Genomic DNA, 17444 nt, shown 5'->3' with positions numbered 1-17444 from the left:
TGTTGTTGTCTTATTTTATTTTTATATTTTTAATCGTTGTTGTTGTTGTTATTTTGAAGATCCAATTCTTTTTCTGAAAACAGCAACAACACAAAGGAAATATACATCCTTGGCCACTCTCCTCAGCTCAGGAGAGGGTTTTGAATTGCCAAACAGCTTTGTGAGTACTACGATCATCAGGCACAAAATCAGCTTCTTCGTGATTTATTTTAGACATATTATTAGAATATATTAATGGAAAAAGAAGAAACCACAAACTTGAGACGAAATGTTATAAATGTTGGCTAACTGAACATAAAAAAAAGTGTCATCCATTATTTCCTAAGAACTTTTGTCACCATGGACAATGGTAATATAATAAACAAAACTCTATTTTAAAAATGTACCTGACAGTTTTTATTTTTCTTTAGACAATTGAAGATAGATTCCTTGCAAAGTTGAAGATATATTTGTGTTTGTTAAAGTTTCACTAATATTTATGCTTTTATTCTACAGGGAACCAGCTGGTATGCATATATATGCACATATACACATTTACATGTGGGTATGTATGGAGTATATGCATCTCTGTTAGAGTGGTATATTCTGAGAAATAAATGTATGTAGTATAAACTACATTATACTAGTTAAGACTGAGTTCCAAAGTGTTATCTGTTCATACTCTGAAAAAATTTTAGAGATGATCACTCTTTGAACAATGTTTCCAGCTGCATATACACTGATTTTATAATTTTTCTGTGAATTTATTTTTGGTCTCTTGAGTTGTGTGAAATATAGAACTATTAAATAATGTTATTTGATATGAGTTAATCACCCCACTCCCTTTTCTATGGAAACCAGTTTTTATTTCATGTACTTATGCTCCTGGCTCAATTCTGCACTTTGATATTTATGCCATGAAACTGCTCCGAGAATCTAACCAAAAATCACAAAGAATATAATTCAGCTTGAAGTTTCTACATAGCTGGCTGGCAGAAAATTTGCCTGTAATCATATGCTTGTGATATCACAGTTGCCTTCTTGGTGAAAGATTTTCCTGTCAACACTAATTTCTACCACTGAGGAAGAATGGGGTTTTTTTTTGTTTGCGTGTGTGTGTGTGTGTGTGTGCGCGCGCATGTTTGTGGTGTGGTTAGTACCATGAGTTGCTTTGCCCCAGCCCCTGAGATTATATACTTCTGCCCCCTTAAATCAAGTGTACTACATAACACACTTTAAGACTAAAATGCAAAACACTATGTAAATGCAAAATTTATTCACCCTCCATAAGCTGATGAAGGCCAACATCTGAACTTGCCTTACTGAAAGGATGTTTGCAGCAAATGGTTCAGAGAGTGCTCTTCATTCAGGTCTGCTGGGGATAATGTGTCCAAAGTAAATACCCAAAAGGCCTTCCTTCTCCTAAGTTCACCACCTGAATTATCCTCTCTCTGTGAAGGATTAATTTTTCTAAATGCCTATGAATTTCAAACTAGAAATTGCATGGTACAAATTAATAAAGAGTTTAGCTGTAGGGCAATCAGTGGTGCTTTTTCTAATCAAACACAATATACCCACTGTACTCTTTTAAGATTCTAATAGTTCACCAAATATATTTGAAGTGACATGGGCATGTCATCACACAAATAGCCTTATTAGAAAAACAATTCCCGAATTAATAAAATCTGAGACTATCATTGCCGGAATGTAAGGAGCATTTGATGAATGAGAACCACCAGTGTCTCTGCGGAAAGCATAAGGTAAACTGACCATTTCCATCCTCCCTGAGTGTGCTGGTATTGGGGATGCACTGAGAACACTGATTTCACTTTTGCTTTGAATTTAAAACCTACCTAAAATTATATCCTGAGCAATTCAGGAAAACTAAGACTAACATGTTTGCTTCAGCCTCTCCTTTTTTCTTTCATGCACCTCTTCTTTCCTCCTCCTCCATTTCTTTCTCTTGTACAACCTCAGATGCAAAGACACAAGTTAAATCCCTCAGCTCATGACACCTCATCATATCCCATTTCTTCAAGGTCCATTGCTGTTTTATTTTGCTTTTATTTTTTTCTCTATCGTCCTCATCTTTATTTCCCCTTTCCTCTTCCTACTAGGTACACATTCTCATTAAAAGTGAACTTGTTGTGGGGCACCTGGGTGGCTGAGTTGGTTAAGCAGCCAACTCTTAGTTTGGGCTTAGGTTGTGATCCTGGGGGTGTGAGATCGAGCCCTGTGTCGGGTTCCATGCTCAGCAGGGAGTCTGCTTGAAGATTCTCTCCTTCTGCCCCTCCCCCCAAAGTAAATAAATCTTTTTAAAAAAATGAATTTGTAAAACAGGTAAGAATACTTAAAAACATCTGTAGATGTCTATTGGGATTTTTACTTTGATTTAATACCTGTCATACTCTTGTCCTTACTTTTACTTTTTTGGGTTTTGTCTTTTTGTTTGTTTTACTTTTTTCATTCAGCAATAAGTTTTAAGATTTCCTCTTCCTCTATGTACTTCTGGTTTATTGCTTCTGACTATCCACATATTTACTTACCCATCTCCCTACTGATGGACCTTTAGATTGCTTCCACACCCACACACGTGCGTGCACACATGAACAGACACACAATGTGGAAGTAAGCATCCTTATACATACCCCATTATGAACCTAAACAAGAGTTTCTCTGGATGGTGTGCATACTCAGGGAGAGAACTGTAGCGTCATTCGGTAGAGGTATCTGCACATTAAACTTCACTGAGTACTGTAACCTATTACTGCAGGTAGAGTATTGTGATTTTAATAGTATTGTGATTTTAATTTGCATTTCTCTCTTTACTAGTAGTAATGCTCTACTTGTCCATTTTCTAGTTTTCTCTTTCTCCTTTTATTTTACAAAGTTTCTTTAACTGATGTAACCTATAGCCCTATTTTGGGGTTTTTTTGTTATTTTTTTAAAGATTTATTTATTTATTTATTTATTTATTTATTTATTTGAGAGAGAAAGAATGAGACAGAGAGAGAGCATGAGAGGGGGGAGGGTCAGAGGGAGAAGCAGACTCCCTGCTGAGCAGGGCACCTGATGCGGGACTTGATCCCGGGACTCCAGGATCGTGACCTGAGCTGAAGGCAACCAGGTCGCCCAACCAACTGAGCCACCTAGGCACCCTGTATAGCCCTATTTTGTGTATTTGGAGTGTATATAATAAATTCTTGTGCACTTTAATATGACAATACCATTGACATTTATATAGAAGTTTCAAGATCGACATGCCTGGTTCATTTTTTCTTAAAGATTTTATTTATTTATTTGACAGAGAGAGAGGGAACATAAGCAGGGGGAATGGGAGAGGGAGAAGCAGGCTTCCTCCTGAGCAGGGAGCCTGATGTGGGGCTCGATCCCAGGACCCTGGGATCATGACCTGAGCCGAAGGCAGACGCTTAATGACTGAGCCACCCAGGCGCCCCTTGTTCATATTGTTTTAATACTCTAACATTTAGACCTTGGAAATTTTATTTGTAAATATTCTCTGCCTCATTTATATATTATCATTGGGTTTGCGGTTATTACAAATTTTTACATTTGGAGGCTGCCATTCCAGCAGTGACTGCTTTTTAAAGTTTATTAGCACTTGAAAAATGTAAATACTTATAGGCAAAGGTTTAGTATATTAGAAAATGAAAGCCAGTGGAGTGGATATTAGTTCTAAACTCTATAAAATCTCTTCCTTCGTGTTGTTGGTTTTCTGTTTACATTTTTCAAAAATAAATATTTTTCAGTTTGTGTGTGTGTGTGTGTGTGTGTGTGTGTGTGTGTGTGTGTATGACCGAGATTATGCCTTAAAGGCTGGGAGGGAGTAGATGTTGAAAACAAGCACAGTTTTATTAAATGATTTTATAAATAACTGGAAAGGAAAATTTCTTTTTTGATTCTTGCAATTTCTTTCATAATGTATGAGAATTTCCTGGGTTTGTGGATTTTTTGACTCTTGATTTGAGAAATTTTGTGTTCTTAATAATCTTAATTAAAACTCAAAATCCATACAGACAGGCTGGAAGAACAGGATTTATGAGAGTTAATTCTGAGTGTTAGGTCCACTTGTTCATTACCATGGGTATAGTGGGACTGCAGAACATAGTAAGAGGTTCTCTCCCCCAGGTAAAAAATCCCATTATTATGTTGCCATGAAGGGTGGAGGAGAGTGTGGAGAAAATGTGAACACAAAACAGCAGGATTCCTGGGTGAAGAAGATGTTGACTCAGTCTCAAGGGGACATGTTCTTTGAGTGATTTTCCCACCCGTGCATATAGATTTTCTTTGAGTCGTCCAAACTCCAGCACATGGAGCTCTCTTGTGACAAGTAACATACATGTGCAAGAACATTATTTGTGATGAAGGGTGTGATCCATACCCTTGAATACAACAAAGCAAACGATTGTGCACAGTAGTGAACTCATGACCTTAGATTCATTAGCTGAGTGTTCTTACCAGTTGTACAACCAGCCATGGATATAGACAGGAAATGTGTCTTGCTGAACTTCAGTGCCATTTCACAGGCAAAACTTGACTGTAGAAATTAGCCAAACAATCTGTATACCAAAGAGCATGAAAGAGGGATTACAGTATAAGAAATTAGGGTCTGACCATTCTCAAAGATTTCAGTTCATGGATATGACACTGACTAGTAGCAGATTCAACTCTTAGAATATAACATAATTTGTGAATTTGTGAGTCCTTATTTTAATTGATTATGTAATTTCTGATTTAGTGTTATTCATGAATCATGAATGAAAATTCATCAAGAAATTTTATTAAGAACTAAGAAAACTGTTCATGGGTAATTTTGTTTACAACTCTAAAGTGTGTCTTTAACTACAAAAAAACAATCAATGTAAAAATATTATTTATTATCATATTTTACGTTATAAATATTACATAAAGTAAGTTTATTTTATTGAAAATAGAACATATATTTGTTGAAATGTAAAATACTATCACTATCCATATCATCTCTTCTTGTAAATAAATTGAACTTAATTATATTATAAAAGTAAATCACAATAAAATATGTATAAAACCAATTGCTGAGCAACATCAGAATATCTTCTATAAGAGCATAAGATAATATGAGAATAATTGAAACTTCAATAAACTACATTTTATTTTATAGTTAGAGAACAGTGTTATTTGGAAATCAGGATATATTATAGAATATACTTTTCAAATTTTCAAAGGAAAAATTGGCATCTTGACATTAAATGGTAATGAAAATTTGAAGGCTTTTGGGAGATCTTTCAATATATTATTATGCCTCCATTAACTGTAATGTATAGGAAATGAGTGATTCTGATTCAGACCTAAATCTGGTTGAAATGTATTAAATAAACATTTACATAAGACAAAAATCGTCAAATATTGGGAGATTTCGTATGGTTTAACACGACAGTTTTGCCTGATTTTTGTTGGCTCTTGGTCACTTTCCTGTTACATAAGCATAATTTCTTAATTAAGAAAATTTGTTTCCTTTTCATGTCTCTTTCTTTAAAAATCAAATATAAAAGCGTAGTTCCCAGTTAGTGAAGGTATGTGAATCAATTGATTCTAATCTAGGTAGAAACTACAAAAAGCCTGTTAGACATTTTTGATATATAACAGGATATAGAGAGTTGGGTATTGGTATTTGATTTGAAAATTTGTTACTCAATTATCTTAAAAGTTTGAATCTGAAGATCTTCCAAACTTTTCTGCAATATTAGGAATTCTAATTCTTAGTATTAAAGTTAGCTTTACCCAGAACACAGTTGATAGCTGTGTAACAATATTTCATTATTTTATTTATGTGCACATAACTGATTAGGATACAGAAGTTTCTAGAGAGAGTATATGTGACAAGGTTGTTGGTGAACCCATGAAGATGGAAAAAATAAGAGGAACCCATTTTCAAAATGGGATGGTTTGCATTATATTTAGTACTGTTCTCTTTCAAATGCTTTTTTGTTTATTTGTTGCTTTTGAGTCTTGGAGGTTTGAGGCAAGAAAGATCATGAAATAGAGGTGTGAAAATTCAGATAGCAGTTAATTAGTTTAGTTAGACTGTTAACATGAGCATAATGGATTTTCAGCCTTTTCTCTTTTTTATCCTCTTACTTCAGGCAATTATACACCAGCACTTCTTGAACAAGTTATTGTACACGATTTCAGAAAATAGACTGCTTGCACACTTAAGCCCAATCTAATTAATTCAATTTATTGAAATTGTTTATTCATCTTAAATCCAGTTGAGTCTACTCTGACCATCATCGAGCTCATTCATGTAGTGTTATCTTTGATGTTGAAGTAAGTCACATTTTTCTTTCCATTGGCTCCAGAGGAAATTTTGTGTACTGAGCAATTTATAATTTAAAAACTTTACAAAAAAAAAGATTATGTTTATTTGTTCTTACCTGCATGGGTCTGAAAAATAAGCCACATTTGGGTCTTGCCTTTTACATGAGTATTTTAAATTTTGTTTTGACATTATATAATTTACCTTTTATTTTTCTAACACATTGGGATAATCCAAAGATGGGAACTGAGTAAAACAACCTAAATTTTTAAAAAATAAGACAATAGGATAAGGATGGGGACTTTGAGAAGTGGTTTCATTTTCTCATGTAATGGGAATATGTATGGAAGTTTCCTTATTCAGCATAAATGACTCTCTTATTTCCAAGAATAATAACTCAGTCCTAACTTTTCCTTTGTGTTTCTGAATTACAAAATACTGCTACACTCAAACATTTTTGCATCCAAAGGGTTATTGTTAGAACCCACTCCTAGAGTGGGATATGAAAGAGAGCCTCAGTTTAGGGGGAGTCTAAGATTTCCTCAACAATCGGGTTTGACATCACTCATTTATTCAAATTTTAAATAATTATCTAAACTTTTTAGAATTTGGTTTTGGAAAATAGAAGTCACTTAAAATATCCCTCATACTATATAAATGAATATAATAATAAAAAAGAAATGCACAGTCTTACTGGGGGAAACGGGCATAACATTTAAGTAAAGACAAAAGTACGATAATCTGGCTATACTACAACTGTCACATACCTGAAAAAAGCACACCATCCTCTAGTTTTTGTAGCAATTGCATCAATAAACTAGAAACAACTAAAAATCTGGCCAACCAAAATGAAAAATATAGCTATCCACAACTGAAGACAGTCATTGCTTTATGAAATAACTTTTTCTTGCCTTGAATCCTCAAGAAATCTTAGAATATTTCCAAAACAGACAGTAAGAACAGCCTATCATGGATGGCCCCGATTTTTTTAGCATAATATAAATGACCGTAGTCATCAAAAGGAACTTTGATAAAAGAAAACAAAATTATTCTCATGTATTCTCAGGGTTCCACAGGAAGTATTTTACCCTGAATGAATCACATTTCTCACTTTGAAAAGAAATGAGCACCTGGGTTAGGAAGGAAGCAGAAGGATTGGAAAGGGGGAAAATGTTTGTAAGAAACATTGCAAAGAAACTACAGGATTTGGTGATTTACCAAGGAACACGTAGGAGATGAGAAAGAAGGACATAGTAGAGATCCTCCTTCTCAAGCACTCAAGCATGCTTACAACATTTTACCCTCTTTCCCTTCCCCATTTGGTACCAAGCAGCTATATACACATGAAACTTAAACTTTTTTCTGATGATGTTCAATGGCATTTCCACTGATTTTTTTTAAAGTCTACATATTTTATTTAACGTTTGTTGAATTTGGAATAATAGTGCTAACACCAGGTAAAGAGGTCCAGCGGGCAGGACTGAAGCCCAGGAGACAGTGTGTGGTCACCTACCAAGTAGAGTTATGAGGGGACAGATGTAATAAGACATTCAACGGACATGGTGCATAAGGTCATCACTTTTAGGGCTATTAGTTACCTATTTTAAGGCTTCTTCTTGGATTAATTTCATGCCAGAGACGAACATATTACTAATTTTTTTTAAAGTTTGGGTTTTGTTTTTTTTTTTAGAAAAAATAAAATATCCCTAAATACTTGATTTATATGAATACCTTTGTCCATACTCCTATTCTCAAAAGCCAGGAAAGACACAATTTGGGAGAGTGTTGATAGTGACAAATTCAGTTATCTCAAAGACATATATACAGGCTGCCCAGGTCTTGCAATCTATTCCCACATAGCATAATGCTGTCTACATTGACTGGGCCAGAAATACTTCATTTCACTGGATCACAATCTCATAAGACAGCCTTGTCATTTTAATTTGTCACTCTTTGTCTCCTATATCTCATTGAAGTCTCATTTCTTCAGCCAAGTGCCATAGGCTACTTTTCCCAGAAAAAAAAAATGCTATCACACTGAATAGAAAAAGGAAAGTCACTAAGAGAAAGTTTGTGTCTAAAGACACTACTATAGATTCCATTCCCACAGGCATAGCAGGTGGTATAAATACAATCTAAACTGAGACAGAAAAATGAATTGTTGCTTCTATTCCCTTTCTCCAGTGTCTCTCAGAATGTTATATCTACTTCTTCTACACAGCTATTGATTCTGTATCCCTTATCATCCACAGAGTAAAAGGGAAGGGGGCAAAGGAAATAGAGTATGGGAGGGTTAATGTCTGATGCATGGTCTGAGCTTGAAAAAATATAGCAATTTTGAATTAATAAGAACTGTAAGCCTATCTCCTTCAGAAATCCTTCCTGCTGATTTAGAAAATAGGTCCCATTTTTAGTAAAGCTCCACCTTGTATGAAGAAGTGGTATACAGATATGAGACACTTTTATTATTATATTTTGGCCCCTCTCTATTTTAATCTAAACATTTGTGACATCTAATACACATATTATAAATGTCATATGTATACTAATGGTATATATCATACTTAAAAAAGTAAAGAATTTTTTCTGATTAATAATAATACCCTCCTTCTTCTCCTTATTGTACTTTGGAACAACAAACACAGATGCTGGCTGAGGTTCCTACAACTCTTTAAGAGTATCACCTGGTTTTATAACTAGAAAACGAGATTGAATAATCTATACATTTAATGTATGTTCTTTACATAGAAATTCTTCCCTCATTCCCTCATGTTAGGCTTTATTTAAAGACACTTTACCTTTGTAAGACAAGGATTTCATTAATGGCAGCATTTTTCATTTTTTTCCTGTAGTAGAGAAGATGACCATGGAATTAGTACTTATTCCACTGGACCCCCGGGGTTTTCTTCTTCTCTTCTTCCTTTGTGTGAGTCACTGCTTGGTCATACTCAGCAAAGACACAAGATTTCCAACCCTAGTGGAGACACCTGAGGATTTGGCAGGGCTGTTAAATCAGATTGGCCTTCTAATTTAAGACTAAAAAAAAAAAAAAAAAAATCTTCAAAACTAACCAAAACAAACCAAACAAAAAAGGGAAGCCTAACTTTTACACTGTCTATATAAATTACTTTGTGTCATGTCTTACTTTTCTGCATACTTCTTTAAAATAAAGCCTGAGGAATTCTTATTTGGAGCTATAAAAGTGAATGAAGATTAATGTGAAATGAAATGGCTCAATGCTCTATGAATGCTCATAACCATCTTCATAAAATATTAATAACAAATAAACATTTTCAGAACTAAGGTATAATATTAGAATCATATAATTTAATTGTTCATATGTCTTTCATGTAAGTGTTGTTTGTTTTAAATTATTTGCTTTAAGGTCAAATACCATGTATGTTTAAGCAGTTCTGCATGCCATTATGTACAGGTAATATACATAAAAAGACTTTTTATGTGATAATCTGATATGAAAAGTAAAAGCACATGCAATAGTCAGAGAGAAAAAGGAGTAAACTAGAGCTGGATATTAAGGACTAGAAGACAGAATTTAACTCTAGTCACACTTAACACATGCAGTGCGTCTTTGATTTTAAGGCTTCCTCTAGCTTATTCCCATTCCGTGGTTCTGCACCTGTCTCCAACACTGTTGACACCTCCTCTAATTTATGATGTTAGAACACTCCATGAGAGAGTATGCAAAATACAAAATGAACAAATTTAGTGTTTAATAGACATGTGCACAGGTGACATTAAACAAATGTTTCCTGATAAAGATAGCTATACATCTGTGAGTTCACCTGCTCAACAAACTACCAAAGCATCAGGAAACACTAGAGTGTGAACCATGTTTCTAAAAATGATGGCATCTATGGGTTGTCTAAGAATGTAGTTTGGAAAAAAAAAACGCATAAAATTTGTTTTTTAAATTAAGTTTTACTGAACATATTATGCACTTATCTAGCAAATCTCTTCACTTGAAAACAATAATATAAGCAATGCTCATCACAAGATAGAGGAAACAAAACAAGATGAATGAGTAGTCACCAAAATCCTGGATCAACACTTACTATGGTGAGCATTGAGTCATGTATAGAGTTGTCTTTGTTGTGCACCTGAAAACAGTATAAGAGTGTGTGTCAACTATACTTTAATAAGAAAGGAAGGAGGGAAGGAAGGAAGGAAGGAAGAAAGGAAGAAAGGAAGAAAGAAAGAAAGGAAGAAAGGAAGAAAGGAAGAAAGGAAGAAAGGAAGAAGGAAAGAAAGAAAGAAAGAAAAAAAGAAAGAAAGAAAGAAAGAAAGAAAGAAAGAAAGAAAGAAAGAAAAAGAAAGAAAAGAAAAGAAAAGAAAGAAAGAAAGAAAAGGAAGGAAGGAAGGAAAAGAAGAAAGAGAAAGAAAGAAAGAAGAAAGAAAGAAAGAAAGAAAGATAGAAAGAAGAAAGAAAGAAAGAAAGAAAGAAAGAAAGAAAGAAAGAAAGAAAGAAAGAAAGAAAGAAAGAAGAAAGAAAAGGAAGGAAGGAAGGAAGGAAAGAAGAAAGAAAGAAAGGAGGAAGGAAGGAAGAGAGGGAGGGAGGGAAAGTTCTGGGGCTTTCAGGCTAAACAAAACAAACAAAAATCCTGGATCATACAAGTGTTGACTGAATGACTTAGGCTTTTTCAATAGTTTATTTTACACTTGTTCAAATGAAATATGTACTGCATATTATATCAATGTTTATTTTTGAACAGATTTATTGAGATAAATAATTGACACCCTTGTAAATGTACAATTTAACGATGTTGGTAGATTATTTATAAAAATGTGAAAACATCACATAATCCAGTTTTAGAACATTTCCATCAACCCAAAAAGTTTCCTGTGCCCTTTCACAGTTAATCTCTGTTCTGACCTCTAAGTCATAGGCAACCATTTATGTGATTTCTAACTCTATAAATATGCCTTTTCTGGACATTTAGAATAACTGGGATAATAACACAGAATCTTTTGCTTTTAACTCCTTTTACTGAGCATAATGTTTTAGACACCCATGTATCAGTAGCTCCTTCCTTTTAATTACTAAATCAGATTACACTGATGTCTATACCACAATCTGTATCAATTAACCAGCTAACGGACTTGTTGATTTTTTCTACACTTGTGACTATTTTGAATAATGTTGTTGTGATTGTTTGCGTACATGTCTTTTTGTGAGAATACATTTTGATTTCTTTTAGATTCCTAGAAAAAAGACTTTTTGGTTCATATAGTAAGTTTATGTTTAATTTTCTGTGAAATTGCAAAATTGTTCTCCAAAGTGCCTGTAACATTTTGCATACCTACCAGCAATGCATGATGATTCCAATCTTTTTGCATATTCACAGCCACTTTGTATGATCTCTCTCTTTGATTACAGCCATTTGAATGGACTTGTAGTGATCTTTCATGATTTTACTTTGCATTTCTCTAATGAATAACAATGTCGAGTATCTTCTGATATAATAGAAGCTATACATATATTTTATTTGTTGTAATCTCTCTTAATATATTTTTTTCATTTTAAAATTGGGTTGTATGTCTTCTTTTAATTGAATTATTAGAGTCCTTTTGTATTCTAGGTAAAATTTCTTTATCAGATATATGATTTACCAAATTTTCCCCCAGTCTGGCCCATCAAATATATCATTTTTTTCCCTTATTGATCATATTTTTGGTGTCACATCTAGGAACTCTTTACCCAACCCAAGGTCATGAAGATAGTTCTCTTATGTTTCTCCAGAAGTTTATAGTTTTTTTAAAGATTTTATTTATTTATTTGGCAGAGAGAGACACAGCGAGAGAGGGAACACAAGCAGGGGGAGTGGGAGAGGGAGAAACAGGCTCCCCTCTGAGCAGGGAGCCCGATGAGGGGCTCTAGCCCAGGCCCCCGGGATCATGACCTGAGCCGAAGGCAGATGCTTAACGACTGAGCCACCCAGGTGCCCCCAGAAGTTTATAGTTTTTACCCTTACATTTAGGTCTAAGGAGTTATTTTGAGGTAATAAGATAAACTCTAATTGATTTTTTTTACCTTTTTTTTTGCATGTACACATCCAATTGTTCTAGCACCATTTTTTGAAACAGCTAACCCTTCCTCATTGACTTGTCTTTATTGAAAATCAATTGATCTTAGTTGTAAGAATACATTTGTGAACACTCAACTCTGTTCCATTGATCTGTTTCTTTGTCCTTATGCCAATACCACACTGTCCTGATTACTGTGGACTTAATACATTTTTCTAGGTATTGTATGTCTTCCAACAATTTTTTTCCTTTTAAAAATTGTTTTGACTGTTCTAGGTACTTTGATTTTCCATACAAATTTTAGTCCTCTTGGCAATTTCCACCAAAAAGCTTGCTCACATGTAATAAAGATGGCAATAAATTTAAAGATCAATTTGAGGTGAGTTGTCATCTTGACAGCATTGAGACTTTAATCCATGAACATGGACTATCTTTCTATTTATATGGATCTCCTTTAATTTCTCTCAGTGATGTTTTATTATTTCTAATATGTAAGTCTTAAACATTTTTATTAAATTTATTCCTAAATATTTTGTTCTTCTTGATGCTATTGTGAATGAAAATGTTTTCTTAATTTCATTTTCAGATTTTTCCTTGCTAATACATGTATATATTTCTCCCTTAATTGATGTGATCATGTAATTTTATTTTTTGTAGCTTGTTAATGTAGGACATTTCACTGATGGTTTTGAATATTGAACCAGCTTTGCATCACCGATACAAACCTCACGTGGTTGTGGTATGATGTTTATTTTTTTTTACTTAAACTTTTTATCTTGAGATTATTGTAGATTCTACATGCCATTGTAAAAAAATAATACAAAAGCTTTGTTTTACTATTTGTGCAATCTCCACTGATAACGTCTTACAACACTATGTTACAATATCATAATTAGAATGATGGGTATTAGGAGGGCACATTCTGCGTGCCCTCTGGGTGTTATGCACAAACAATGAATCATGGAACACTACATCAAGAACTAATGATGTAATGTATGGTGATTAACATAACAATTAAAAATTTAAAAAAAAACAACCACCTATTATTCATACTTCAAAAAAAAAAGAATATTGCCATTGAGGGGCACCCAGGCGGCTCAGTTGGTTGAGCATCCAACTCAGTTTCATGGGTTGTGATCTCATGGGTTGTGACATGGTGGTCCCCCAAAATCAGGCTCTGCACTCAGCGGGGAGTCTGCTTGAAGATTCTCTCCCTCTGTCCCTCCCCCCACTTGTGCACATGCATATGCTCTCTTCCTCTCTCCCTCTGAAATAAATAAATAAATCTTAAAGAAAAGAATGTTGTCATTGATACAATCCATGTATCTTATTCAGATTTCCCCAGTTTTGGTTGTACTCATTTGTGTGTGTTTGTATGTGTGTGTATTTAGTTCTATACAGTTTCCTTTGTGTCACTTTGTATTTCAAGCACCACAGTCAAGATACAGAATAGTTTCATAACCATAAGAATCCCTTGTATTATGCTTTTATAAACACACCCAATTCCCTCCTACTCCCTCATCATGCCCTAATCTTTGACAACCATGAATCTCATTTTGTCCTTTCAAAATGTTATATAAATGCAGTCATATACTATGTAACTTTGGGGGATTTCTTTTTTAACTCAGCTTTATTTCCTAGAGATTCATCCCGGCTGTTGCATGTATCTGTAATTCATTCTTTTTTATTGCTAAGTAGTATTTTATGGTATATACCTATCTCAGTTTGTTTATCCATTCACCCATTTGATAATTTCCTCAGCCAGATAAACTCCTTAGCCAGAGTTAAAAACCACGTCTATTTTAACCAAACTTGGGTAAATTATCCTCATACAAAAAAAAAAAAGAGGGAGAGAGAGAGAGAGAGGAAGATGAATACAGTTTCTAAGTACCTCACAGGAATTTTTCTGCTAATACTTCACCTTAAAAATCTAATTTTCTATCTGATTGCTGTTTAGTACAATATATTTCTTCCTGTACACTATTTAAGGCTGATGTAAGTTTTGAGAAAGTCTGAGCTGGTCATTTCAATCAATTTGCCTTTTAAATTAGTCTATTCAACTAGTTGATTTAATAACTTTCTTTGGGTGGTTTCCTTTAGTGTGGACAAAATCACTGATAAACAATGGATACCATTCACATGGAACCCATCATGACTTCTTTTTAACAGACTTGAATAACCATTTAAAACCCCTTCTTGGGGCGCCTGGGTGGCTCAGTTGGTTAAGCGACTGCCTTCGGCTCAGGTCATGATTCAGGAGTCCCTGGATCGAGTCCCACATCAGGCTCCCTGCTCAGCAGAGAGTCTGCTTCTCCCTCTGACCCTTCCCCCTCTCATGTGCTCTCTCTCTCTCTCTCATTCTCTCTGTCTCAAATAAATAAAATAAATAAATAAATAAATAAAATAAAAAATAAATAAAACCCCTTCTTGGTTAAGCCTATTTTTATTTGTTGTTGCTTTTCCATTTAGTAAAACGAACTTTTACATTATCATGTCATTTACTTTTCCCTTGTAACTTGGTTTTTATAACAGCATAATAGTCTACCTTATGGATTTACCATATTCTACTTAACCACTTCTCTACAGATATCTGCTCAGTCTATTTACCATATTTTGCTATTAGAAACACTATAGTGATTAAAAGTATGTACATTCTCTTTTGTATGTATTTCAATGTTTTTTAGGATAATTTCTAAGAAATAAATTAATGGATACAGGCTATGCACATTTTTTAGGCTTTTGTTACGTATTGCCAAATTGCCTTCCAAGCAGGATGTATTAATTTTCATCCTATAATCTATAAACAAAGAATGCCCATTTTTCTAGACTATCATTTACATTGGGTGTTAATTGGGAATTTTTGAAGGGTAATTCTATTTTTCACATCTCCATAGTTGGCATTATTATAAAATAACAAATAATGCTAAAAGATTATTGGTAGTGCCTATAAAAAAATGCATAAATACTCAAAAAGAGAACGTGTAAAAGCCCTGGACATCTGCATGCTATAGTATATATGATATTAAGTGCTTAACCATTCATTTGTCCATTTATAAAACATGTTGTAGTAGGATTAAACTGTATCCCAAAAGAGACATTAACTTGTATTATATGGAAGTATTTATTATTGCAGCATATGTAACAGATAATATTTGTTTACATTTTTAATTACTTACGTTTTCAGCCAAGAAAATCTCTGAGGATAATGCTTCATTTAGAAGAGTGTCCTGGCAAAGGACAACATAATGTAATCACATATTACCAACAATTCCATGACAACGATGCAGTGGTTTTAAAATGACTTCCAAATAAAAGCTTAATTATAGCAAGCTATAAAAAAATTAAACAGAAGATACAATAATGGCACTAAAATTAAATTAAGGAAAAATCACACAGTACATAAAGATGTGAAAAGAAATGAAGATAGTGAAACTAAATACCTGGCATATTGTCCATTATGTTCTGGAATCCCATTGTTCAAGTCTAATTGCTCTTTCCTCAGAACTCACAATGCTGCTTACAAATGAGCCAGAGGGCTATACTCAACAATCAGAACTGATGCAATATATGGAGAAAATAAGGTACTTTTTATTAAAAGTCATTTCTACTTTTTCTATTCTAGTGAGATTGGTGGCAGGAGGGGAGGTTGGAAGCTGAGAGCTGGGGTGGGGGCAGGATTACCTTATTGTGAAGGACAGGAACCACATCATTTTATCCATTTTTTTAATTAAAAAAATGCATTGCATTCAGGTTGGGGGGATGGGTGAAATAGGTGAAGAGGATTAAGAGTACTTTTGTCATAATGAGCACTGAGTAATGTATAGAATTGTTGAATCACTATATTGTACACCTGAAATTAATATAACACCATGTGTTAACTATACAGGAATTAACATTTTAAAAAATAAAAATAAATAAAATAAATTTTTAAAATGCTTAGTATTCAGTAAGTAGGCTTGCAACCTTTCTTATTGGTTTAGGAACATATTTTTATTAAATATTTTAATATATCTGTATCTGGTGCCTCATACCTAAAATTTTAAGTAAAGTGAGAGAGCCATAGTGAAAATTTGAACTCATAAGTATTTGGCAAAATACAATCAGAATAGATAAGAGAAGAAACAAGAAATCTATATCTTTATGTTAGTGGCTGAAGCTTTTTTTTCCCCCCTAACATGCATGATGCATTTCTGATTTATGAATTGCAGAAACCTAGTATAGTTTATCTCTTCACCAAGATATGAAAAAATGTGAAAGAAAACAAACTTTGTTATTCATATGGGATTCAATCACCCTCTAATATATCAGATATGAACTGATCTGGCTGCACTTTATTTATAAGTTCACTCTCCATATGGTACACACCTTCCAATGAAGTCATTAAGGATATTTTAATAGCATCTCTAAGGTGGTAGAAGGTGGTTTGGGATAATGTGAGAGAAACTATGAAAGAGGAAATTGTGCTGTGGTACAAGAGAATTCAAGAAAGGGTTTTGATCTGGCTAGATGCATTTGCAGAACATAATCAAAATGCAAACACTAAAAGGAGAGCTATACTCTTCTTTAGGAAATTCTTTGGCTTCAATTGGATATATTATCTTTTCAAAATGTTCAGTGGTATTTCATACCCATTTTTCTTCAACTGATTGGTGACAAAGAGCCAGCATGATTATCTGAGTAAAATAAAAGAGAATGAAGTACAAATGACTTCCTTGAGGTCTTTTATTTTAGTGAGATCAAAACTAGAATATACATTCATTTTGTTTTAGTACATGCTGTCATAGATTTGTGTTTCATAGATTTCCCTAGGGTCTGTGAGGATCCACTAGGAACTCCAGAGTTTCTAGAAAGATTATTTCAGGCTGAAGATATCGAGATTCAACAGATGCGGAAAGAAATCTTCTCAGAGCTTCCCCTATCTAACAAAAAGCAAAAATTTCTGAGAAATCAGGACTGCCATAATTTGCCTTTTTGAGATGGATTCTATTCCCTGAGGAGAGACTAGGAGTAAATCTACCATAAATTCCCTCACTAGGGTAGTTCTATGGCCCAGAAGAAGACACAAAGACCACCCATACCTGTATAGACAAACAATATCACAGCTTTC

This window comes from Eumetopias jubatus, unplaced genomic scaffold (assembly GCF_037043125.1).
Source record: "Eumetopias jubatus isolate StellerSeaLion01/CBP00866 unplaced genomic scaffold, mEumJub1_p1.0 scaffold_3, whole genome shotgun sequence".
Classification (NCBI taxonomy): Eukaryota; Metazoa; Chordata; class Mammalia; order Carnivora; family Otariidae; genus Eumetopias; species Eumetopias jubatus.
This window is presented reverse-complemented; position numbering follows the sequence as displayed.